Below are 25,664 nucleotides of genomic sequence, written 5' to 3'. Positions count from 1 at the left end.
GTGGTGGAAGGGCTTGTGCGTTCCGAGGACCCCTAGAGCTGTGCTGGCAGGAGTAATAATAATTGCTCCTGGTAGGGTCACCCATGCCAGTTAGGTCGAAGGTTAGCAGCCAGACGAAAGGTAGTCTACGCAGCGTCTGTTCCTCAGTGAGGCGGCTGCAATGGCGTCTGACCCCAGTGGGGCTGCCAGTAAGTGATGGTGTCACGTTAAAAACACTGTTGATGAAGGCAACGGGAAACCACCTCAATTATCATTCCCAAGATAAATATGATGGTTACTACAGAGATTTTCAGTCCTGGCAACTACGGAGCTCGGCCCAATCGGCCGTGTACCGTGCCCGGCAGCGGGGGAGGCAAGGCCTCCGCGGTCATCATCCCACGAAACCCTTGCAAGGGAAAACCAGCAGCAGCAGGACAGAAGACGCAGAAGAAGAAGACCAAATTAGTTAGAATAGGAACGTGGAATGTTAGGACAATGATGAGGACAGGGAAATTGGAGAATGTTAAGCGAGAGATGGAAAGGGGAAATATAGATATTTTAGGTCTATGCGAGGTGAGATGTAAAGATAGCGGGGATTACTGGAGTGATAAGTATAGAATAATATACAGCGGCGGGGGCGAGAGCCAACGAGGCGTTGCCATAGTATTAAATGAAGAGGTAGGAAGAAGCGTAGTCAACATAGAGCAGGTAACGGATGGAATAGTACTAGTGGAGATAAAAGCAGAACCGACGAACTTGGTTATTATTCAGGTATACATGCCACCGAGCAACCATAAGGCAGAAGAGGTCGATAGGATATACGATCAGTTAGAGGACATAATCGCGTTCGTTCCTGCAGGGAAACATTTGATAGTGATGGGGGATTGGAATGCGACGGCAGGCGAAGGAGAGATGGAGATGAGGTGGGGGACTACGGTTAAGGCACGAGGAATGACCGCGGGGAGAAAGCAGTTGAGTTCTGCAGGAGAGAGGACTTAGTCATCACCAACACTTGGTTTAGACACCACAAAAGACGCAGGTATACATGGAAAATGCCAGGTGACTCAGAAAGGTATCAGCTAGATTATATCCTGGTTAGACACAGGTTTAGGAACAGTGTGATAAATTCGCACTTCTTCCCGGGAGCGGATGCGGACTCTGACCACAATTTAGTTGCTATGAAATGTGGCGTCCGTTTCAAAAAGATAAGGCAGGGGCGGCGAGTTAGAAAATGGAATGTAGAAGCATTAAAAATAATATTTCAATGTCAACATAACATACCACGTCCGAGGTTTGAACAAAAAACGCATCAAACTATGATAGTAATGTATTAAAACATTTTTGCTAGAGATTGGAAATTTGCATTTGACAACAATTTCCATATTTATGGAGCCAAAATTACAGATATTTTATTAGTAACTAGTATTGCAAATGCCACAACGCGAGAATACAAGCCATAAATTTTTAGTTTTAAATTGTAAAAAATATTTTTTCCAATATTAAAACTATTCCCGAGCACATTGTAAATAATTGGCTTCTTTAATTTAAAATTCTTGAGGATCGTCAAGTGATTCATGCCTTGCTTATTCACACGGTCAAGTGTTATTTAACGGACTAAACCCGTAGAAGAAAGGGAAATTTTAAACAGAATACCCGTTTTGTGTGAGCACTATAGTCAGGAAGAAAATAATGAAAGCTATGAAACCTATGACACTTGAGCAATTACTTTAGCCTTGAGGTAATTATAAAACAGTAGACCGCATCTATCGTGAATTTTGATCTGAGATCTGAGAGGTAGTAATCCGTAACCAGATTACCAATATGACAGCTGACCGGAGGGGTCTAAATCCCTTCACTCGTGATCTTCAAATTCGATCCGAAAGCCCAGCCCCATGAAAGGTTTCCGTTCAATAGGTGACCTCGTTTTATGTTTAAAATGGATCACAAATCAAAGTTTGCAATTCCAACTTCTTCAGAAGAGAATCAAATGGTGTACATCATATCATTCATACTATTCGGAAGAAAACCTTATTGAGAGTCAACACTCAATTATATAGAACGTAACTAATTACTTATTTAAGATCTGGAATTTGAGATTCATCAAGACCACTTCAAGTTGCACGCATGTAATTAAATTGCGACCCCGAAATTTCAACTAATGTAGATTACCATGTTTGAAGAACATTTAACAAAATAAATGACAAAGTATTTACTGATGCTGATTATGCTGCTTCAGGCAAACAATTTGGATATTCTAAATTATAATATTTTAGCAATTTTCAATCGTTCGTCCTCAAGCAGACGATGAATTCGTTTCAATAGAAAATAAAAGTTCTTCATATTTTCCAAGATGTATAACACAAAAGTATAGAGGTCACCTTAAGTATTTCAATGCAGATCCTTATTATTTCCAGAGTTTAAAATGGAATGGAAGTCTAGTTCAAATCTTGAAAATATAAGCTAAAAACTCATAAAATACGCGCAGTAGTGGCGAACTAATATCAACACACTTAAAATTTGTCCGTGATCCCTCATTTCGTGCATTTCACGCGACCCTTGGCTTGTGATTACAGCTGTTTAACTAATAACCTCTACGAAATTTGGGCCAGTCACTACTGAACCCACTGGTGGCTTACGGATCATCACGATAACCATGTAAATATTTTTGGAACCTTACACCTATTGTTTCAAGGCTTAATCACAGACAAGCTTCCTCACTGCCAATATAAAATCCATGTCTTTCTCCTGCTCGCTTTTTTCCGAGCGTCGTATTTACAGAATGTTTTTAATGCCATCCTGGTTGTACCAATTAAGGAATATAAAACATCAGAATACCTCTCAGGAAACTCATAAATTTTATTCCACCTAAGCCAGCGAGAGGTTGATGGCATCCATTCAGCGAAAGGTTCAAAGAAAGAAAGCCCGTTCGTCCCGCTCTCGTCTGGGGAATGCGTGTTGACTGGTCAGTGAGGATTTTAGGTCCGCTTTTCGCTATGCCACACACCTAAGCCATCCGTTCTCTCCCTAATCTTCAATTCCCAACAAAACCCTGAAGCCCATCGCCAAGGGAGCACCGCCGCCATGAATGAGTTGTCAAAACAGTCGAAGTAACGCAGAGAATAGGAGGGGCTGAGGTAAAGAGGGATAGACCTGAATCCCTCGAGTCACCCGAGGCAACAGCACGCTCCTTGACCTTCCTGTTGTTTATCTGTGGAAAGGGGCACGGAGTGGAAGGAAGAAGAATGAAATGGCCGCGAGAGGAGTATGGGGATACTCCTACTGCCCCTCTCCCCGCCCCCTTTTTACTTTCTCCCTCTCACGCAACCTCATCCCCATCCACATCTCCCCCCCCCTGCGGAGCTCACAAACACAAAGCAAGCGTTTTCTTCTTGCCCACTGACCCCTTCCTCTTACGAATCAACCCCCAACCCCTCTCGTCCAATTTGACCGATCCCCGATTCCGAATGAGACGACCAAAAGGTCCGCTTCGGATATCCGAGCGCCAGTGGTCACCACCGCACCACATCATCCGGCGTCGACTCCCCGGCGGCGACCTCCTCCAGGGGGAGTATAATTGGCGCGTTATGCACGAGCTGGTACTAATCGGACCGCTGGAGTGTGCGCGGCCAATCCCATCAATCATTACGCTAGCTTGTTCGGCTCTTAGGGCTTCTCTGAGGCAGGAACCAAGAGTTTTCTCATACACCGACTACATATTTAGTTTAAGCATGTTTTTTCGTGTTAGTTGGGCTTAACGTCCTCAGCTCTCCGAAATAACCTCTTATTTGCGTCCAAGCACAATACAATTGCTTTAAGGGTCACTTCGGCAGACAAATTGGGTCTATTTTGACAAACGCTTTTATATTTCTTCGCGCTAGAGTCACGTAGAGCTAATGAAGACTGACTTTTAAAGAAGAATCGCTATGCTGTATACTCGGGATGACTTGAGGTGAATTTGTTGAAAATGCATCAGTTGTGAAATTAAATTAATTTTGCTTTAATCGATCTCCTACTGGGTTCTTACTTTTAAATTTTTGCGCCAGGAATATTTTATTAATATGAAACATAGCATTTCTACATACAAGTATAGCTTGCCAAGCATCATGAATAGAGACATATGCTTTCAATGTGAAATTCTTTCATTCCAATAATGCACGCAGAATTAAACACATAGCTATGTATAGAGAAAAATTAAAAATGCTTCGCTTTTCATCAAACCGATTCAAGTCATGAAGCATGATTATTAAAATTGCTGCGGAGAAACAATAGCTATAACGTATCACAACGAAATATGGCTGATACGTGCCATAACCACAGGTTATTCGGTCTCCCACGTTTATTATCATTCAACTAAGGCAAATATCAGGCTAAGGATACCATGAATAGCATTTGCCTATTAATTTTGTGTTGAGATTGGCGAGTCAATAATATTATAATGATTTTTAAATGTGGAGGAGAATATTACTTTTTAAGTCTTCCCCTTTAACATCTCAAAAATATTTTCATAGGTCATGAAGAAAAGATTCAAAACAATATAAATAAAAACCAAGGTCAAAATATGTATCGATTTCCAGAGGCTTTAAAAACAAAGCTACCCGATAGACAACATAGATTCACTGCCACTTCGATATCTGTAAGAAACAAATATCAACTAATTAAATATGTTTAAATACCCTGATTACGTAAGATCACAGCTAAAATCTTTGCTCTGTTTTGTGCAAAATAATATGATTTTTCGGGCTCAAATTTTCACTTCGTATAGTATTTCTATAGGATGGAACTTATTGGCGGTCCAACTCCAGTTATATTCTGTATTATTTTTCCCAATCCTTGATTACGGTTGGGATTTGAAAAGTTTATCGCAACGTCTAGAGTATTCCCTTGGGAAATTTGGTAATAATTAATAACTCTAGCTTATTGGGGATGACTATGCTGCCTCACAAAGAGGATGTTCTCCTCAGAGTACGGTGTCTCGAGTTCCATTTTAAAGTGGGATACTGGACCAGAATTGTTTCTTCGCGGATGTTATAAATGTATTTAATTCATAACATATATATATATATATATATATATATACATATATATATACATATATATATACATATATATATATACACATATATATACATATATATACATATATATATACATATATATATATACATATATATATATATATATATACATATATATACACATATATATACATATATATATACATATATATATATATATATATATATATATATATATATAGTGCACTTTTTTATCAGTGTAATTTCTTGAAGAAGAACATAATACTATTTTCCCGTTTGGATTTAGACAAATCAGAGAAAAAGATAATACCGTCTTTCAGGCATACTTATCTCAGGAAAAAAACAGAAAAACATCCATCGACAACCCCTGTGGACCTGAGAAAGCTTTTGACAACGGCAAGCGGAACATATAGTATAAATACGTGTCCTAAAATAACTTGGACTGAAAATCAACGAAACGCATTTATTTCACCCACGAGACGACAAAAACAAATAAACCCCTGTTTATTGAACCCGAGAACAGTTTTCAAATATGGTGATAGTGGCAAAGAAGCTAAAATAAATAGGTGAAGTGTGGACGTTCACTGTGGTTTTGATAATCGATATGAATACATGCTCGAATTGATTAAAATGAAATACGACTCAAATAGTTCGAAAAAAAGAGAAGCATGCTCTTGCTGGCATGTCGATATAGTTACACATATAGGAAATAAAAAATAAAAAGGGAATTATCTGTGTGTAGAAGATATGAAGAAATGTAACCTAAAAGTGAAAGAAGAAAATGGAGGGAAAATAATTTTGGGAAAATAAAATTGGGAAGGAAAACTTGGAAAAGTGAAGTTTTGCTATAATGGAAGCAAGATGGAATAAGGATGAGAGATATTTAACAAAATGAGCGAAGAATATTTTATATCAGGCGAAACAATTACTTATGCTAAATACTATTGGCATCGACCAAGAAAGCAGTTGATAAGTTTACTACTCCACGTTTGTAAGATTAAACGCTTCCATTTTTGACAATAAGGTTAGAAGAGATGAATGATGTGGTACAACAGAAGAACAATAAAAATAAATGGATATGCCGTGGAATATGCACGGATGAAGATGTAATTCAAAGAGTCGTCAAGATATGTAGAACTTAACGGAAGGCATAAGAAGAAAATCCTTGTGCAAGATAATTTAATGACGACCATCAAGACCATTAAGTTAAAGAACAATTGGATGAAAATATTGCAGAGAAAGGCAACTGATAAATTAAGAGAAGCAAGTGAGGGAATCGGCACAAAATGCACTAGCGCGGTGAGCTATGAAAGAATGAAGAGCCAGGAGGAAATAGGATTGCCTTGGAGAGCTTTCAAGCCAAAACCAGGAACGATAAATGAGCTTTATCGAATAAGTATGATTAAATATATTGCTATTTTCACGCTTTCGTACGCTGCAATTAGTCTCAGATTACTTTTCTGAGAACACAAATAATAATAAAAAAGAAATTCAGGTATATCTGATTGTACACTTCCGAAGGAGAATAGTACGCATCGTCTCATGTTTATCACATCAAATATTCAAAAAGGTGAGCTACAATGGAACAACTCCCGCCATTCTCTTAAATTATGGATACCAATGCATTTAAACTAACCGGTAGTCAAAAGGGCATAGGTATTTTTTATGCTCACAAAAAAATAAATCATCTTCAAATTCTGACACAACTTTTGTAATTTCTGAAGAGCAAAAGCACGTTTGTCAAACATTTAGTATTTATTTGCATTAGCTACAAATCAACGAGTTAAACACGCAGGTAAAAAGTTAAAAAAAAGTATTGGGAGGTTTTACCGCAATTTAGGCTGTTGAAAAAGTGATAAGACGACCAATGTCAGCAAAAAAAATTTCAGATCGAGAAATCCATTCCAATAGATTGATGGATTTATTAGTTGCTTCTTTACCTCCATTTAGGGTAGATTTTTACCAGTACTATGTCTGTTAAATGCTCATTTTGAACCTAAAGCGACGGGCTCCGATCTCATTTATTACGAATTTACGTAAGTTGAGCGGCCGAAAGAGAAATACATAACAGGAAGTTACACAAGAGATGCCATACTCAAGAGTTCTCCCTTCTCTCCCTCTTCATTTCTAAACACTCCTCCGCAGGTCAATCCTGATGACCCTCAGGTGACCCCTCTCCTGCTACTTACTACAACTACACCTCTCCATCCCCCAAACCCGTTCGACCGAAACCACCGCGGACTTCCAGGCCTGCGGGCCGCCACCAAGCACGATCCTGCGCGGACCCCTCTTAACCGGACCCGGATGCGTATCTGTCGTAACAGCCTCGCATATCACCCGTCCCGAGTCACCGGGAGAGGTTCAAAACCGCATGTATACAAGTGCTTCAGGCATGAGCACTTCTCTCACATAATATTGAGAACCAGCCCAGAGAGTTAGAAAAAGTCTGATGATACCGTGTCCACTAACTCGATTTTACCCACATGTCGCGATAACGTGAAGCTCTAAAATTCACGTTTTTGAATGGCTTAGTACGCATAGACGACTTAAGCTGGCTGTAAATTCAGATGGTGCTCATAAGAGCTACATGATCCACCAGGTCTCTCTCGAATGGCCGTGGAAGAAATGTGCTGCGTATATTTTTTGGGAAGTTTAAAGAGAGACTAATGGACTAATGGTAACGAACCATCATCCTGAGATAGCGTTTTCATAATAAATCTCGGCATAAAAATTTCTCGCAAACTCATTGCCTCCAAACAGATGACACTAGACTTCGTTCGAATCGAAAGGCAGTGCCATTTACTACTATAGTTACGCAAAATGCGAATTCAATGTCAGTAATCATTTACAAATGGACGACTCAAATCCATGAGAAGCGATCCATCAAATACATCTCATTGGACACCAATTAATCGCTGAATAAACAGGCATGCGTATGGCCATCATAAATAAAACTTCCAGTTGTTACAAAATCAGAATATCGTTTAAACAATCATGAAGGTTTAACTCCGTGGGTTCGCAAGCCTTTATAGCCTGCAAAAAACAATGAGTAAGAATGAAATGGCAAATATAATATGTCGCGATTAAACCACAGACGGAAATGAAAGGAATAGAGGTTTGAAGATGCATACTTTCCGGAAATACCTATTTGTTTTCGTATGCGCGGATGCTCGGCAATCTTGCGCTCACAGTAAGAAATTCTACTATTCATATCTACATTCTGGCGATGATTTTTTTCTTTGTTCTTTGCCTTTTTAAATAATTTACACACGAATGAAGAAACTGCAATTCCACAAATTTATTTTCATTCCCCATTTCCATCACCATAGTTTCACCACTGCTTAGCATCACCTGTTTAATGCCACAGAGTGGCATCACGGGGTGACCACGGTCATGGTAATGGAGAATAAAAAGTAAAATGCTGCAATTGCCGTGTTGTCATTTGCCTTTAAGATGTATAAATTCAGCCAAACAACAGCTCAAACATTTTCACATAAAACATGTGACGGTTAAACCAAACACATTACGCACATTAGTCCTAGTTACTACCTCTATTAGTCATTTGATTAGGCTTTCAATCTGATTGCAGCCAATATCCGTTGTGTTCATCAAAATAATGAAAATAAACTCGTCTTCAGGAACACCGGAAAATTAACATGGGTTAAAAATACATTCTCCTGAGACTGAAATTTGATTACAAAATTAATTTTAACTAGCTTCGAAATAATTTGTGTTCGAACACATATTTAAAATGTCTTACTTTTTTACTCTGTATTTACTTGCCTTAGATTACCTCAAAACTATTCAACAGGTTTTTTTATCCGAGCGCACCGAACAATACACTGCGAATGGATCCTCAAGCTAATGACGAAAAACAACAGCAAATAATTCTCTACTCCACATTCCTACAAATCACATTAAACTAGATACAAAAGAATAAACAAACGGAAGAGCGAAGAAGCGACGGTAAAATTGCGATGTTTGCCGCCCAGTTTTTTTAGACACGACTTCGGCGGACGATTCGCGCTCGTGGCATCGCTTGTAGCTCCGTCGCTGCGGCCTCTAAAATATCCCCGTAGACATTTGTCACGCTCTTCGAAAACGGGTTTGGGGCTACAAGACAGCACATATGATGGAAGTGAAAAACGGAACGATCCCATGCCAGCGCAGACCGGAGGTAGGAGAAAAAAATGATGGAGCGGACCCTTTCCAGCTGGACTTGTTGAACACTTAAAAATGACCCACTCCATTAAAATCGTAAAAATAAAATCGATCACGTCTCGTCCATCAGAAACCAGTCGGAGGAGAACTTAAATTGTATAATTCGCAATAAACGCACTCTTAAAAGGAGATCGACACATGACTAGGAAGCACAAAAGAACTTCAGAGAAAAGACTCGGAACATTTTTCTGAACCGCTTGGCGATGATGATCTCTTAAAAAAAATAAGGTTAACTTTGAATTAGTTTCCCCGAGACAAATGTGTCAGACCTACTCCCGGCCTGAATACACTCGTAAAATTACCGCACTTTTTAAAGTCACGATTGAAATTGGCACTTCCAAAGGTGTACAGCGGAACCTGCTATCGAACGACACTAGGGAAGACCCAAAACTTGAAGCAATTTACAAACAGGACGTAAATAAAAACAAAGGCAATTCAGTGTGGCGGAAGAGTCGACAGAGAGCACGTGCAAAAGCAGGGGGAAGAAATTCGATTTACCTTAAACTGCAAAGCGGAGCAGAGGATCATCTGACCGTGCACATATTGGCGACCGGAGATCCAGGTTCCAGACCCAGGGAGAGCCCGCCCGGTGCGCGGCCACCCATTCCACTCAACAATTCTGACACTGACACCAATCAAACTCCTAGGACAACTGACGACGCACTGACACACACACACACACACACACACACACACACACGAGCAACACACGAACCGATGGGCGGGGACGAGTGCGGAGGGGGCGGGGGGGATCGCCGATCAACAGCAGCACTACCGATCGCGGGAGCCTTCACACCTCGGGAGGCCCCGGCAAACACACGCGGCCACGGGTCAAATGAGGATTTTGGAGCGGTCAAACGACGCCAAGTGCCGGTGGTGACGCACGAGTCCTCGCTTCGACTGGGGTTGCAGGAAAGGCAGCCGGGGCAGGTGGAGATTTTTTATATCAAGTTGCACTGAGATACAGGGAGGGGGGAGGCAACCACCTCTTTGGCAAACACAAACATGTGCGAAACGCGGTCTGACGAAGGCTGACGTGACCTGCGCGAAGGAGGAGACACCGAAAGAAAGGATGAGCACGCGGTGTCAGGCAAGTGAGGGTCCCGCCCGCTCACGTGACGGTGTGGTCACGCTCGACAAAACACCTTCCCACCCTCTCCGAAGTGAGAAAGAAAAAAGAACGTGAGGAATACAGGTGGGGCGCATTAAACGTGAGAAAAAATCTATTGAACTTGGTTCGATAAATTATTCTGGGTAGGCGGACACACTCAGGAGGGAAGCGAACCGAACACTTCTCGAGAAAAGGCTAGGGAGCGGAAAGAGTTGAAGAACTTGACCGCTCTGCCGTGCACCGCGGAAGGTATCTCCTCCCTCCGCGCGCTCTCGTTGGAGACCCTCGGTCTTCATTCACGCCTTTCTCCCCCTCGTCGCGCTGCTTATCTCACGGCCGGGGGTGGCGGGAAAGGCCACCGCGACGTCACTCGTTCTTGCGGTACCGCGGAGGACTGAGCAGTGAGGCGCGGCCTAGCGCGATCCCGAGCGGAGACCGTTACACTCTCCTCCTCCCCCCCCCCTACTTCCCTCTCTCTCTCCCTTCTCATCAGCCGTCCTCCCCGCCCCCGCAGGAAACCTCTCCTCCCTTCAGTAACCCCCTGTCCTCCTCGACCCCCTCTCCCGCCCCCGCACTCCTAACCTCTCTCTCTCGCGGTGTGCGGGCCGAAGGAAGGGGGAAGGGAGGCAGCCGGAGATAAGGGCGGAGAACACGTGGGAAGAGGAGTCTGGGCGCATGCGCCGAATCGCCTACGCTTTCGAAACGCGTGCGGAAGAGCGCTACCTACATTTTGTTTTTTTTTTGGCCGGCAGAACCGACAAGGCTCAACTCCCGGGTAACCCTGATGCTCGTTGTTAAAACACTTATGTTTTTCTCAATCAAAGTAAAACTAGCGTTTTGATTGCCAGTACTCAAACGGATAGGTGCTGAACCCACTCCACGTGGGGCATCGAGTCGTAAATTTAAGTCACAGGTATAGAATTCTTTCATTGAGAAGCACATTTCTAAAATTCACGCAGGTGAGCACCATAACTGCAGAAAAAACAGATTCAATATCCGTAAAGCGGCGAATTGGAGAAAGAAATAATTGTCACACGAAAATGATCGGCAGGAACTTCAGGAGTTGAGAGCTGAGGGAATGTCACGATGCCGCAAGGGAACGCGTAGAAGCAGGGCCAATGGGAAGTCTAGTGCATAATAGCAGAACAACCCTTGCGTAAAGACTTTGTGACGACGCTCGAAGTCTCTTCCTGTACACCTAGACGAACATTTATGTGCCTTTAAAATTACCTTTGTTTTCAAGATTCGCTCCTGCAGTGACGACAGATTCCTGATTTCTAATTAAACAGTCGAACATACGTATCTTTCGCATGACAACATATCTGAGTTTTTTGAGAAATAATTTCTATTCAACGAGAAATATGAAGCAAAACCAAACTGATTCCATTTTTACAATAGTTCACTGCATTTTCGAATATTTATTTATCCTAGATTAAACATAAATACATAAAAAACATAGCAATCAGAATGGAAGTATGAACTAGAGTTTCGTTTTCCTATCTCTCTATCCTGTATATTTTCTCGATTCTTCTCCGGGCCAGTTTGCAATACCAAAAGACTGAATGCTCTGTATCAGTCTTTGCTGCTTTTTTTCTTCACGTCTTTACTTGGATTATTCTTCATCGTTTCCCTCACCTATGTAAATTCTCCCTTTCATAGCCATCCTTCTCTCAATGCCGTGTTCCCCTTGGCCTTTTTAGTTCAAAAATGCTCTCGAAATATGAAAATTACTTCATCCACTTTAATTATGCCCTCCTTCTTTTGCGAGTACATTCGCATCATCATTGCTTGCAAATATTGTCAATCCCGTTTTCTTACATCCTTTTTTCCTTACAAAACTTATGTCATACCAGGTCTGTTCAAAAAGTATCGCGAATTTTTTAATTTTCGCGGGTTGAGTATATTTGATTTTCGATTTTTTTATGGCGTTAAGTTGGTACTTATGTCTCTCACTTATGCCGGAAATTTAAGCCATTTTGAATGTTCAGTTAATTGTTGACAGCTGTTTTGCTTGGACGTGTTTTGGCTTGTCTTCGATTTTTGCCTGTTCCAAAAAACGGATCGAAGAATCTGTATCACATTTTGTGTGTAAAACGAAATTACGCTCGCGGAAGCATTCCGAATTTTGACTGTGGCATATGGAGCAGCTTTCTTAGACCGAAGCAACGTTTATTGGCGGTAAAAAATGTCCTCAGAAGGCCGAGAAGATGTGAACGAAGAGCGTGCCGGACGCCCGAGCACGTCAACAACAAACGAAAACATTGATGAAGTGAAGAAAATAGTATTGGCCAATCGTCGAATTAGAGAAGTTGCTAAGGACCTAAACTTATCGATTGGCTTGTGCCATTCGATTTTTACCAATGATTTGGGCATGACACGGGTCGCCGCGAAATTCGTACCAAAGTTGCTCAATTTCGACCAAAAACAGCAACGTATTAACATTGCTGATGAGGTGTTGGACTCTATCCGCGGCTATCCAAATTTGCCCCATAGGGTCATAACTGGTGACGAATCATGAGCTCATGGTTATGACGTGGAGCCTAAAGCTCAATCATCCCAATGGAAGCTCGCCAAGTTCGGTCGAATGTGATAGTTTGGCTTACAGTTTTCTTCGATTGCAGGGGCATAGTGCATGATGATTTATTGCCACAGGGTAGAACGGTAAATTCGGAATATTACCTGCAAGTTATGCGCAATTTGCGCGAAGCAATCCGCCACAAACTCCCGGAATTGTGGAAGAACAAAAACTGGCTTTTGCACCATAACAACGCCCATGCTCACACATCTTACTTGTGCGCGAATATTTGGCCAAAAATAACACAGTAACGATGCCGCAGCCACCGCATCCACAGCGTATTCCCCAGAGCTAGCCCCGAGTGACTTTTTCTTGTTCCCGAAACTGAAGAGGTCCATGAAAGGACGACGCTACGCTACAATTGACGAGATAAATATTGCATCGACGGAAGAGCTGAACAAGATCACAAAAAATAGTTTTTTGAAGTGCTTCGAGGATTGGAACAAACGTTGGCACAAGTGTATAATATCTAATGGGGATTACTTTGAAGGGACAAAACAGATATTCATGAATAAATATATACTTTCCGAAAAAAATACCTAAGTCCCGAAACTTTTTGAACAGATCTCGTATATTTGGTAGTCACACAGGTCCCATGCCCATTTCTGCCCATTCTGCATTGATACATTTAATTACGCGGCATGATTCATATATTATAAAAAATATAATAGGAGTTACATCGGTCAAGGTAGGTTTTTGATGGATCCAATACCTTAACTTTGACACACTCCAAAGACCTACCGAATAATTTACTTACCAAAGAAATACTCTAAAACGTGCATTCCAAAACTCATTGTTCAAATCAACCACCTCCATTCATTCCGTCCAACGGCTTCTCATTCGTTCGAATAAAATGCAAATCCCTAAGGTCTAATTTCAAATTATTAGGTGGTTCATTAACTTTACCCGGACTATTTTGGTTGGAACCTTGTCGTAATTCAATCAAGAGATTTAATATTCTACAATCATTTTTGAAACTGTGATATGAAAATCTTTTCACTTATTTTTCTAAATCTTAACTGATCATCGTCTAACTAGCTGTTTCCCGTTTCACAATTTTCTGCAGATGGTACGTAGTTTTACCTATTCCGCGAGCTTAATTAATCCTATAGTCCTCTGGGTAATCAAACTCTGTGGTTATCATTCTTCGTTTTGGGAAGCAAAACGGATTTAATGAGAATTTCTGGTCGAGATTTCTATCAATGAACTTGATGCCGTGGCTCATAAAAACTCCTCCTTCGATTTTTCCATAAACCCACTTGTAATTCTTTGTGGGTACGCTGGAATTAGTGAGGAAGAAGAAACCTTGCGTGGAAGGAAATCACATATTTTAATGGTGTCATGTCGTGAATCAACTACCTTGAGTCTCTACGCTTGGAAGTGAAACAAGTGAAGCTAAAATTTCATTTTAAAAATAAGCACACGCATAATACTGAATATGATGGACCAGATTCGTGACTTAACAGCCCGTTTGAAAATATTATGGCCTTGTTTTATTATTTCTCGATAAAAAGCGTTTTTTAATGTGAACGTAAACTTCGCCAGGAGATAACCGTGAAACCCAATTTTACAAACAAATAAGATTGATCATTAGTGAGTGTTAAAATAGTAACCAAAATGACACCGTCTGCCAGCTTTCGAGACTTTAAACGATCGATTTTGAAATTGACTTGCGGTCGTAAACCTGAGTTTTTTACTCTAACCAGAGGTTAAAGTTAACCTTCAATTAAAGGAAACTTTATGAAACCTTTCCTATCGAGGTATGGTAAATTCCAATATAATAGAGTTGCGAAGCCTGTTCTTTAAGTATTTGCTTTCGATGGTGTATTTCAATAAATAACGATATTTAACGGAATATTGTACCTCCTTCATACAAAATTAACACTATATTTTTCTTGCTAATGATAATCATGCAGATAATTACAATGCCAAAATAATATATATGGCAAGTACCGATGTATTACTCGGGCGTTGATCGGGAGGAAATTATTATATTTATTACCAAAGTAAAAATGAAATATTTCCAATAAATTTAAATAAAATGACAACATTCCAAAAGATACGTATTTTAAAAACAGAGATTTACTAATATCCAAAATTTCCGTGTATTCATATATCAGAATGTCAAGATGTCGACAGCTTCCAATGTGTTTGTGCATCTAATTTTTACTTGCCTCGCCATTCAACTTACACGTACGTAAAAATATGGCAACCCTATTTTATTTTTATAGTTAAGTCAATTTTTTTTCAAATACTTTTGGTTAAGAAGGGATTAATTTTTACCACATAATTCTTATTCTTCCATTCGTTTGACGTTTACTTATTGCTGGAGCGGAAATATTTTGAATGAACACATTGGAAGTAAAGGCCTATGATCTTCAAATTTTGCTTGAAGAAGTTGAATATCTTCATTTTCAAGGATTACATTTACTGATCTTAGCATTTTCCTTTATTACTGTAATCCAAACTAGATGTTGCCATGAAAACTCGATTTCCTTGTTTCGACTTTCGTTTGTTCATTAAATTTTGTCGTGTTTGTAGGTGGGCGTTCTTTGTGGTTGAGCATTCAGATACGTTGCCGGTTTTGGAAACTTCGTGCTTTGGAGGTAAAGGTTTTAAAATATATTATTATTATTTACCAATCTAGTCCTTGGGGTTAGATACTGGCACAATAACATAGTATGGTGTTAGGACATAAGTTTATTGGTAATGGACTACTTGTACATTTTGAGCAGTGTGAATTCCTTTCTAAATTTAGAAAATTGGTGCCAGAGGCCTCGATTCACATACACCGGATTTCATTAATTCACAGAGGTAAAGCTTAATAAATGCTTCTTTGGGATGTACTTACATGGTTTGTCCGAAAAAAATATAGAATGATTTTTTCCGCCGACGTGGACGGATGGAGTGGGGCGATTTGTGGCGGGATAGGTGGGGGGAAGTCTTGGGAAAGCGACGCGACGCGCGTCAGTTGTCTGTGGACCGTTACAGTTTACTAATCACTTCAAAATTGCACCCCTCTTCAAAGGTCGCGTCACGAATTTACGATGCAACGTTCCACGGAGCAACGATCCGCGATAAAATGTTGTCTTAAGCTAGTAAAGTCGGGTTCGGGAGATACAGTAATGTCCCGAGAAATGGTTTTCCGCTGGCACAATATTTACCGGGAGGGTAGAGAGGAGGTTGACGATGAGGAATGCCCATGACATTCACCAACAACACACTGAGATGAATTTGTGCAAAAAGTGAGGCAAATGCTAAAGTCTGATTGACCCCCAAGTGTCAGGATGTCAGCAGAAGAGTGCAATATTTAGAAAACCACAGTGCATTGCATTCTTACAGAAGATTAAACCATGAGAAAGGTGTGCCCAGATGCAGTCAGACTTATCTTAGACCTCTTGGACCACCGTGAAAGTGACCCAATTTTATTAGAATAGGTGGTTACTTTTGACGGGACATGGGTCTTTAAGTACAACCTAAATTAACCATTTTGAGTACCATTTTGGACTAGTGGGTTATGTCAAAGAAGCCATGACGACGTGCCTGAACGAGGGTCCTGTTGATTCCTCACAGGTAGCATACCACAACTGGCGGAGGCACTAGCATTGGTGGGTCGATAATTAAGGGTGAAACATTTTTGCAATTTTGTACTTTGACCTGCAATAAATTTTTTACCTCAGATTTTTTCCACTTATTTTTGGGACAGTCCTTGCATGTGCGTTTCTTTACTGCTATAAATCAAGTACGTATCAAATATAAATCAAGTGTATTGAAAAGTCAGGATATTTGATTTTGAATTTTATAAAATTCATGAGAGAAGCTTAAACTTCCATTGCTTAAAAAGTAAAATGAAGCAGTTCAATGTCACACGTCGATTCTTTAATAAGTCCATCTTCAGTCTAAATGGAAGGTAAAACTCGATGAATACGATAACTTTTATTGACTACATTTTTACAAAATATTGCCTAACGTTTAAAATATAAAGAGGTATTTCAAGCATTTCAAGATGTCATATTTTCACTTCTTATTACCTGCAGGGATACAGGAAACATTACAGGAACGTGGTTGACTAATAAATCCCAATTTAAAAATAAATGGCTAATCTCAAATTCGCACCCTTGATTCTCCCACGCTCCATTCGTCACATTAAATTAAATTTTAGGAAATTTTCTTAAGTATGGTAGATTGTAAAAGTAGTCCAGCCGTTACAAATTCGCCATCGGTCATGTCGAGTTGACTGGATTAGCAATCGGTAATTCTGAGATGATGAGTAAAAACATTAGTTTTACTATACATGTTTCCCTTTTCATGACGGTCATGGGTATTGCAGTTTCCTGGTTTTGGTATGATTTAATTAATGTGTTGTAGTCTGTTTGATGTAGTAAATGCCTCCATATATCTTCATTTTAGCATCTTCCATTTTCTGTTACAACTGAAGTTGGTCTTAACTGAGATTATGTGGTTATTTCAGTTCACTTCTCCTTGCCGACTGTCTTTAGTTCACTTTTCTTGTCTCAATATGTGTCCTGCAAGTCTATCCTATTCGAATATAAAAAAGAATTTTTACAACCATGACAGAAATTTCCCGTTATTTATTCGAGCCGAGAAATTGGTCTTCATTAAGTTCCTGTATCAAAACAAATGTTAGCCTTTGCTTCCACTGGATTTCTCTTTGTAGCAGCAACTTTTCAAATCTGTATATCTTCATGAAGTGATTTTTCAATTTTAGGAGAATTATCTTGCGCGTGCGAGTATGTACATTTTTCTTTTAAAATGCCTATTTTGCAGTTAGTAGAAGTCCATAATGCTGCATGACAGATTTCAAATAATGTTCAAAGCCTACGTTCATTCAATTGAATGTAATGTAGTCATCCTTTATGAATGTTAAAAGATGGGGGGTGAAAAACCCCATTGGTCAAAGGCATCATTGGCAGTCATATTTATTCAATTCTGGCCATTCTGGAATGCCTTGGGACTCTTTTTTAATCTTGACACGATTAACTACTTACGAAAATGATAATTTCGGAACTCTCCAAAGTGCATTTACATTCGAAATACATTGACATTTTTCAAAGCCTTTCACGTAATTTAAGATCAATCGCTCCATGACCTGGACCACTGCGTTATCTTTCCCCATGGAAATGCATGATTCCTGCGTTAATCTTAACATCCCAGTACTGGGTTTAACATGCACTGCGAGATACGTGTGGGGTCTTTACAACCCTAAGTGGCACCCCAAGCTCGTCTTAATTACTTCTCATGAAACCGCCATTGAGTAGACCTATATAGAAAAATCTACCACACATAGGAAAGGTACGTTAGAATGATTTACCTAACAGTAATTGCGAGCCCTCGTCAACCATTTTTGACAGGAACTTGAAGCAGAGAAACCATTGCGGAAGGGAGAATTTCTCATATCCATGAATTAGCTAAGCGAAAATTATAAATTCAGAGCTATTTCCGAGCGCCGCACTCTCGGGAGCGGGATTGATCCGCATTCTAACGGCTTTGCTGTCGGAATAAATGCGTTTGAGGTCGGATGATGTCGCACTGCTCACTTTGAGAAGTTAAGTCCTTCTAGTAATTTCCCTTGAATGATCAACAGGGAAAAGCTGATTATTTCGAAGGTTCAAAGCAAACCGAAGGTAAATGGAAATTCGACTGAGACATTGCTATTTCATTGGCACCACCGTTGCCATTGAAATTGGTTGCGGAATTTATTCAAGTTCAAATTGGTTTTCATACATATATATAAGGCTATGGCAATCATTCTACATGGTTTAGAAATAATCTTCAAAGAATGAGTTAACAAAGAAATTTAGTGTCGTAGTATTACTCAATCAAATCAATATAGGTCAGCATGTAAATTCTGGGAAGCAATCCCGGTCACGAACCAACTAATATGATGCGCACCTGAATCCCGAGGCGGGAAATAAATTGGATTTGTATTCTCTATTGGGAATAGTTGATAATGAACTTATTCATGAAAATACTTCAGTGTGCAATAATTATGTAAATAGTTTCACCGTAAAGTCAAATCAATGTTTTGGAATATATAGATATGTAGCTAAAGCATATGCAGAAAATAAGAATTTAGAAACAATTTGTCATGGTTGCGATGACGGAACGTATAAACTTGAAAGATATGAAATGATTCGATTATAAATTTGTTAGAGAAAAAAAACACAAATTCAGTCATTCCGGTCATTCGGCACATTTCAAATAATTGCAGGAGACTCAGCAAGGAAAGGGCCAACGTGGAGGATTATCATCACTACAGGATGCACTGACTCAAGGGACTTTAAGTCTGGTACATAAGAGTCATCGTTTTCCTCCGCCCAAACAGAACCAATCCTTTTCTCCTAATCTCTTGCTTTTGTTTGATATAGTGAAAAGAAATGAACGAAACTGATATGACCTAAATTATACTTTCAAGTGTTCGCTAATGATTAACGCAAAGCACCATCATGAATTATGCAATGTTTTAATGTCATCTTTGGTCAGATAAAATGTCTATTTCTTCTTATTTGAGGTCAGCATTTGGAGGATTTAATAAAACAAAAGCTTCAATGTTTCTTTTCTTTAAGAAAGGAATCTCGATTTACCGGAAACTATAATCCAAACAAAACTTATTTTAAAACCATAACAGTTTCAGGCTCAATAAGGGGGAATTCCTCCTCATTTTAAAAGTCAATTATTGTATCAATAGGAATGATACCCCACTCCATTCACCCACAGGGGCGTGTCATGACATCACGTACCGACCTGGTTGAAATCATTCCTGCCAGTAAACGGGGACGTATATTCCTGCGATTTCTGGGGGCATAAAAAGCATAAAACCATGAGTGGAGAGGATTCAACCGTCCAATAGTTCTAAATCCATTCCATCTTCAAGCAGGTAGCATTAGAGCTCTGACGGTCATAAATCACGTGCAAAGGGTAAGACTTCGGAAGAAGTTATTTTGAGGGCAAGGGTCACGAAAAACAGGAGAAGACCGAGAGAGGATTGGGTGTAAAAAGCGAACGGAATAGGGGGATGCGGTGATGGAGGACGAGCGGAATCGACGCCAATTGAGGGGAATAATGCCGTTTGCGAGGGATCCCCACCCACCACGGCTTAACAGAAGCTGTATGACGATAAACGACATTTGGCAGAACAGGCCAACCGTTTTATGGGCAGCGATTCGGAATTATGTAATGATATTTCCAGCCTTTGCAGAGGTTATACGCCACCACCAAATAGCACGCCGGATGTTTAATAAAGCTAAAATACAGATGATCAATTAATTTTCATCCGTAGAATATTTCGCACTAATTGTCATAATTACATCAAATCACACGACAAATATGAAGGAATATACCAGTTTTTTAAACCGAAACTTAACTGATTATTAGAATGTTTTCGTTTCTGAGAAAATATACTACTTCCCACTCTACTAGTGGGTGTAGTTTAAATTTAAGATTTTTTGTTTTTAAGAAGATTTAAGAAGTTTTGAATTTCTCGCCGCGAAAGCTTTGACATGCTTTGACTCGTTTAAATAGGTTTCGATATAGTTGATTTGTTTCTTATTTTTATATTGAAGCTAGCCATTTTGTATTTTTATAATAGAATATAAAAGACACACGCTTTAGGACTAATGTTTAACATACACTAATATAATATAATTTGGCATTCAATTTTGCGGTTCTTGAACATTGTATTCTTCCCTAACCGTATGCTTACAGTACCCCATCAATTTCATTGTATTTTCCAACAATCTTACAGGAATAGGAAGGATTATTTCGTTAACAAGTAACATTATGAACACGCCAATGTAATTCCAACGGAGGATGAATCAGATTTAATAGTGCGTGTGTGTGTGTGCCTACGTGCATTCGTGAGAACGTGTGCCTGCGTGTACACGCACGTCAATGGAACAAGTACCTATTCACGACGTCAATATACCCTCACATAGTCAAACCCAAATCATCCGAAGTGAAGACCAAGGTGTGTTCAGGAAGTAGAGGAGAATACGCGATGTGGTAGTAGTTGCTATAGAGCAATTGAAAGGGAATACTAACAATGAACTCGGGCTGCTATGGTTTCTAATTTTCAGTAGATTTTCAGGCCTAATGTACGTATAGGAACCAAATGGCCTTGGCGTCAGGTTTCACTATGGCATCTCGTTCTTGAAGTTTCGTGATGCAAGTATATGACAACTACATTACAAATATAACGCTAAACAGCTTATCTTCCTTACAACTTTCGTCATTAGTAGGCTAACATCAAACTCTCTCTCTCTCTTTCCACCCCCTCTCATCCCCAGAAATTCTCCTACCAATTTGGGAGGAGGTATTTTGGGGACTCGCCCGTCGACTTATGATGGTAGAATTGAACTCGACACATCATCGTCTCCCCGTGACAGCTTCGGCCAGAATATAACGAGCGATGTTGTCTGTTCCTTGGACTTTTAGAAAACTTGGGCCCAATTCAGTATACTTACCCGAGTTTTAAGGGAAGTATTAAAGCAGTGTAGTTTGAAGGTATGAAGGCCTCGAATAGGAATATACTCGTACAACTTTGGATCCGACGCCGTAGTCAGGTTTCCTATAAAAAAATCCAGCAATAGAGTTCAAACCTAAAATGCAAGCGCAGCCAAATGATCAAATGTCAAAGAAGGAATAACGCCGAATACAACAAGAGCAGACCATGAGAAAAATTCTATACCTAGATAATAATATGCATACATGGAAATGCATATAGTAGTAATGATATTAAGAGAATGGTTCTACAAGTTAAAGACTCCCTGGTGAAAATACCTAAACACAAATGGGTATTTTATTATGACGTAAATTATATGTATGAGAGATGTAAAACTATAGATACTCTCGAAAAGAAATACGAATGAATGTGGGAAAATTCATTGAAAATGTACACTTTTTTCAGCAAAATACGAGCTTCAAAACTAGAAACATTCTAGGATGCTGGGTTAAAAAAATGAAGGTTATTTAAAACAATCATTTTAACATTACCCACAAACGCATTGAGAACCTGGAGCTTTTCGATGCGTTTGGAATGCCTAAGAAAGAAAATAGCATCTATGCTACGCTTTAAAGATGCAGGCTAGCAGAAAAATAGAAAAAGTGAAATTTTAACAGATGAAGGAAAAGAGAAAAAGTGGAAGAAGAAATTGCGAAGAACATAAGAGGAAAATGGACGGGAGCTGACAAATGATGTAATGTCATAAATATGGGGGTGGAGGAGAGAACGTCTCTTAATCCGAGGGTCTAAATGTACATCAAGCATTTTTTAACAGGAAAAATAAGGTTAAAACTACTTTAAAAACGAATGAGGAACTGTTCCAGCGGAAAAGGCGAAGCTAGTCATTGTTCATCCAAAAATTTGGGAACCTACAAGCTTATGTACAAACTCTTTTCTATAATGCCAAGGCTAAATTTTGTCGCTTTCTTTTCTTTTCTCCCATATTCCAACATCGTCATGATTTCCTATTAATTTTATAAAGAGAAAACAGCATCATCTGTCTTGCAGTTCGCGCTGGGAAAATACATAATAAATAAAATTATCAGATCCCACCTTTCAATATAATCAAGGAGTCATATTTCTCAGTCCAAGTCCATGCTCGCATAATTTCGATTGGGCAACCATAAAATGGTTTCCGCTCACCACCGAACGTGTGTTGGCTTAAAATTATCAGACTATTTAAATTAAAACCTTTCCAATATCTTACCCACAACCCGGCTCAAACAAGTTTATGCGAGCAGATAAGAGCCAATGTTCCCAGCAGATAGGGGAAAATGAATTATAAATCTTCAAATCTTCCAAAAGGGTCTTATGGACCAGATAAAAACGTGCTCTGAGCGAGGGCAGAAAGTCCGCAATTTAAAATTTACTGAAGCAAAAGATGATCAACAAATAGGAATCCTCTTTGTCTAAGGATCTCATGAAACCCTCAGGCTTTCACCTTTACTTCTCAACTGATATTAAATAAATCTCGGCCATCCAAAGTACTGTAAAAGGTACGTTAAGAAAAAGGAATAGTATATCTGTACTAGCGTCAGCTATAAAAGTGGAAGAACACCACAAAATAACTTTACAGTGCCCGTGAGAAAAATACTGTAAAATGAATTTAAGCCCAAGTATGTAAATGCACAACATTCAAGAAAGAACGCTTGCATGATTTTTACTTCAGTGATAATGGATTACCACAAAGTTAAGCCTGAAAACATAGAATGAATTTTTCTTTTCAACTACAATTTTTTTATAATAATATTGGTTGATAATTAAAGTTTTGTGATCTTGGACTATTTGCAACGCTCGTATAGAGGAATTATTTTCATGCTCGACGACTATAAACTCAGAATCACGAAAGATAGCTGGTATCAACAGTCGTCAGTTGTCACAATCCTTTACACAATAGTAAATGATATTGAGAAGAGACTAGCTGTAGGTGCTCTACTGGTCTAGGTATATTTTAACACCATAAGTAGATTACACCACCATAAATCATTCTTCAACGTCACATACCTCCTTCATTCCGTCCGACGCCACTCAATATCACCAGCATCTTTTTCCCAGCATTCTTGTCTTCAGAGAAAATAGCAGACTTCTGGATATAGAAACACTAAAAAATAAAACAACACACCATGCTTAATCTGTACAGCTTTATTCTAGCCCTACAATACAGCTTTTTATTCTAGCCCTACAATGAAACAATTTTGATCTTTTGTAACAATAGAAGTTTAATTTTTCCAAGGATCAATTCTCGCTTTTTCTTCTTCGATCTTGGTATCTGCCCACGATGTCGAAGAATATTGGTTTTCCATGTCCAGGGTTTCTAATGGTGGCTACGTTTTGAAAGTACAGAATTGAAGCCACCGAATCAGTATCATGACCTTGGCAGAAAGTACAGCAGGCTTTCAGGTTGAATTTGGTCCACTCTAAATTTGATTAAGGAAGACATTTCGTACATGTGGTACTAATCATCCTGAGTGTATTTCTATGTCCCCTGAAGCGTGTGTGAAAACCTTATTAATTTGACTCGCAGTAAAAAAATTGCATCTTATAAAAATATTGTGAAATTCATATTTTGAAAGGAATAATTTTCTTCTCACTCATGATCGAATAAAAAGAATTTCATATCGATGTCATTAACATCACTGTCAATCATCCGAACTTTCTAATCGTGTGGGAATTGTAGTAAACAGGATGTTTAGAGTGTCTTTTAATCAAAATCAAATTCATAGGATATAAGTTGTAACTAAATGAAGAAAATTAGGTCCTCATGTTTATCTCTAGGCCTGAAATGAAATTTCTAGGCATCGTTCTTAGGTGCATGTGCATGTGGTTGCCGCCGCGTTACAAGTTCCGACCCTATAGCAGTGCGTCTGGCAGCAAACGCCGCAGGCCGTGGCGTCACAGGTGGCCCAGGGAAAGGATGAAGTTCCACCGATAATAGGCCAGATTGTCCATGAGAGTGCTGAAGGACAGTTGTTGTAGACAGTTGGGTTTGCTAATCTCAGCATACTTCTGGCGAAATCTTAAATGCAAATGGATGGGAATATTTCAGTTGCAGAAAACATCTTGAAACACATGTGTTCACGCATGTATTAAATACAATTTTCAAAAATTATAAGTAATAAAAATGACTCCTCTGGAACATAAAATTTGCTTATCATCGAGTAATAGGTTTCTCGACAAACAAATAATAGGTAAAAATAAAAAGAATATACATAACAGCATATTAGATTAAAAAATACGAGGCTCCAAACTTGGTTTCCATTGCCCAAGATCTATCTTCAACTCACAGAAAATACCTTCAAACATATCAAGAATTGTTTTCTTAGTGACTATTGCAACTAGAATGCTCTGAAATTCACAAGCGTTTCGTTAAAATGCAATCTTTAATGTTTTTAGATTATGGTAACCATGGCAATTTTTGTACCCCCACCTCCCACATTTTTCATCCGTAGGCTCAATGGCTATTACCCTACTCTAACTATTGCTGATACTCTTAACATCACATGCTTTATAATCTAATGATTTAAACAAAAAATGGGATTTATTAACATGAGTTATGATTGAGAAAGGATATCGACAAGAATCCCTCAGATAAGAAGTGTATTCAATTTTCTAGAGAATAAGCTCGTGTGGGTCATGGGCCTCATACGATTTCATTTTTCTGAGATGGATGCCACCACAGTGTTTACCGCCCCATGAGGTACTTACTCGCACAATTAATGCATTGGCCGGAGGTTCCCCTGATGCCACCGACTCCGCCGTACAGGGAGCTGGATGCCATCAGGACAGTCACAAAGAGTAATAAGGTACCCCTCATCGTAAAAAGATATTCGTCTCTTTCGCTGCTTTTCAGAATCGAATCCTATAAAACAAAGAGAGCAACACGTTCACACTGCGGAATCCGAAAAAATGACAATATTAGGTCTTAAAAATTCGTACTTTTATATTTGCCATATACGTCGGAGCGACAGACAGGGAGTGTGTCCCAATAGGAATGACGAGGAATGGATCATATGGAGAATTTGTACGGAGGAATCTCATTCGATCAAATCAGCATCATTACATTGCAATATTGGGCACCGCATTGAATGCATCGAAAAACAGTGCGGAGTGGCAAAGTTTCACGGATACCGTGTCATTTCCCTCTCATGTTTAAAGTTAAATGAAATTACGTATAATTAATGCAATATTTCATAATTACATCATTAAACGTTATCAATCCCA

This window comes from Hetaerina americana, unplaced genomic scaffold (assembly GCF_022747635.1).
Source record: "Hetaerina americana unplaced genomic scaffold, ioHetAmer1.1.p SCAF_3, whole genome shotgun sequence".
Taxonomy (NCBI): Eukaryota; Metazoa; Arthropoda; class Insecta; order Odonata; family Calopterygidae; genus Hetaerina; species Hetaerina americana.
Note: the sequence above shows the minus strand (reverse complement) of the source record.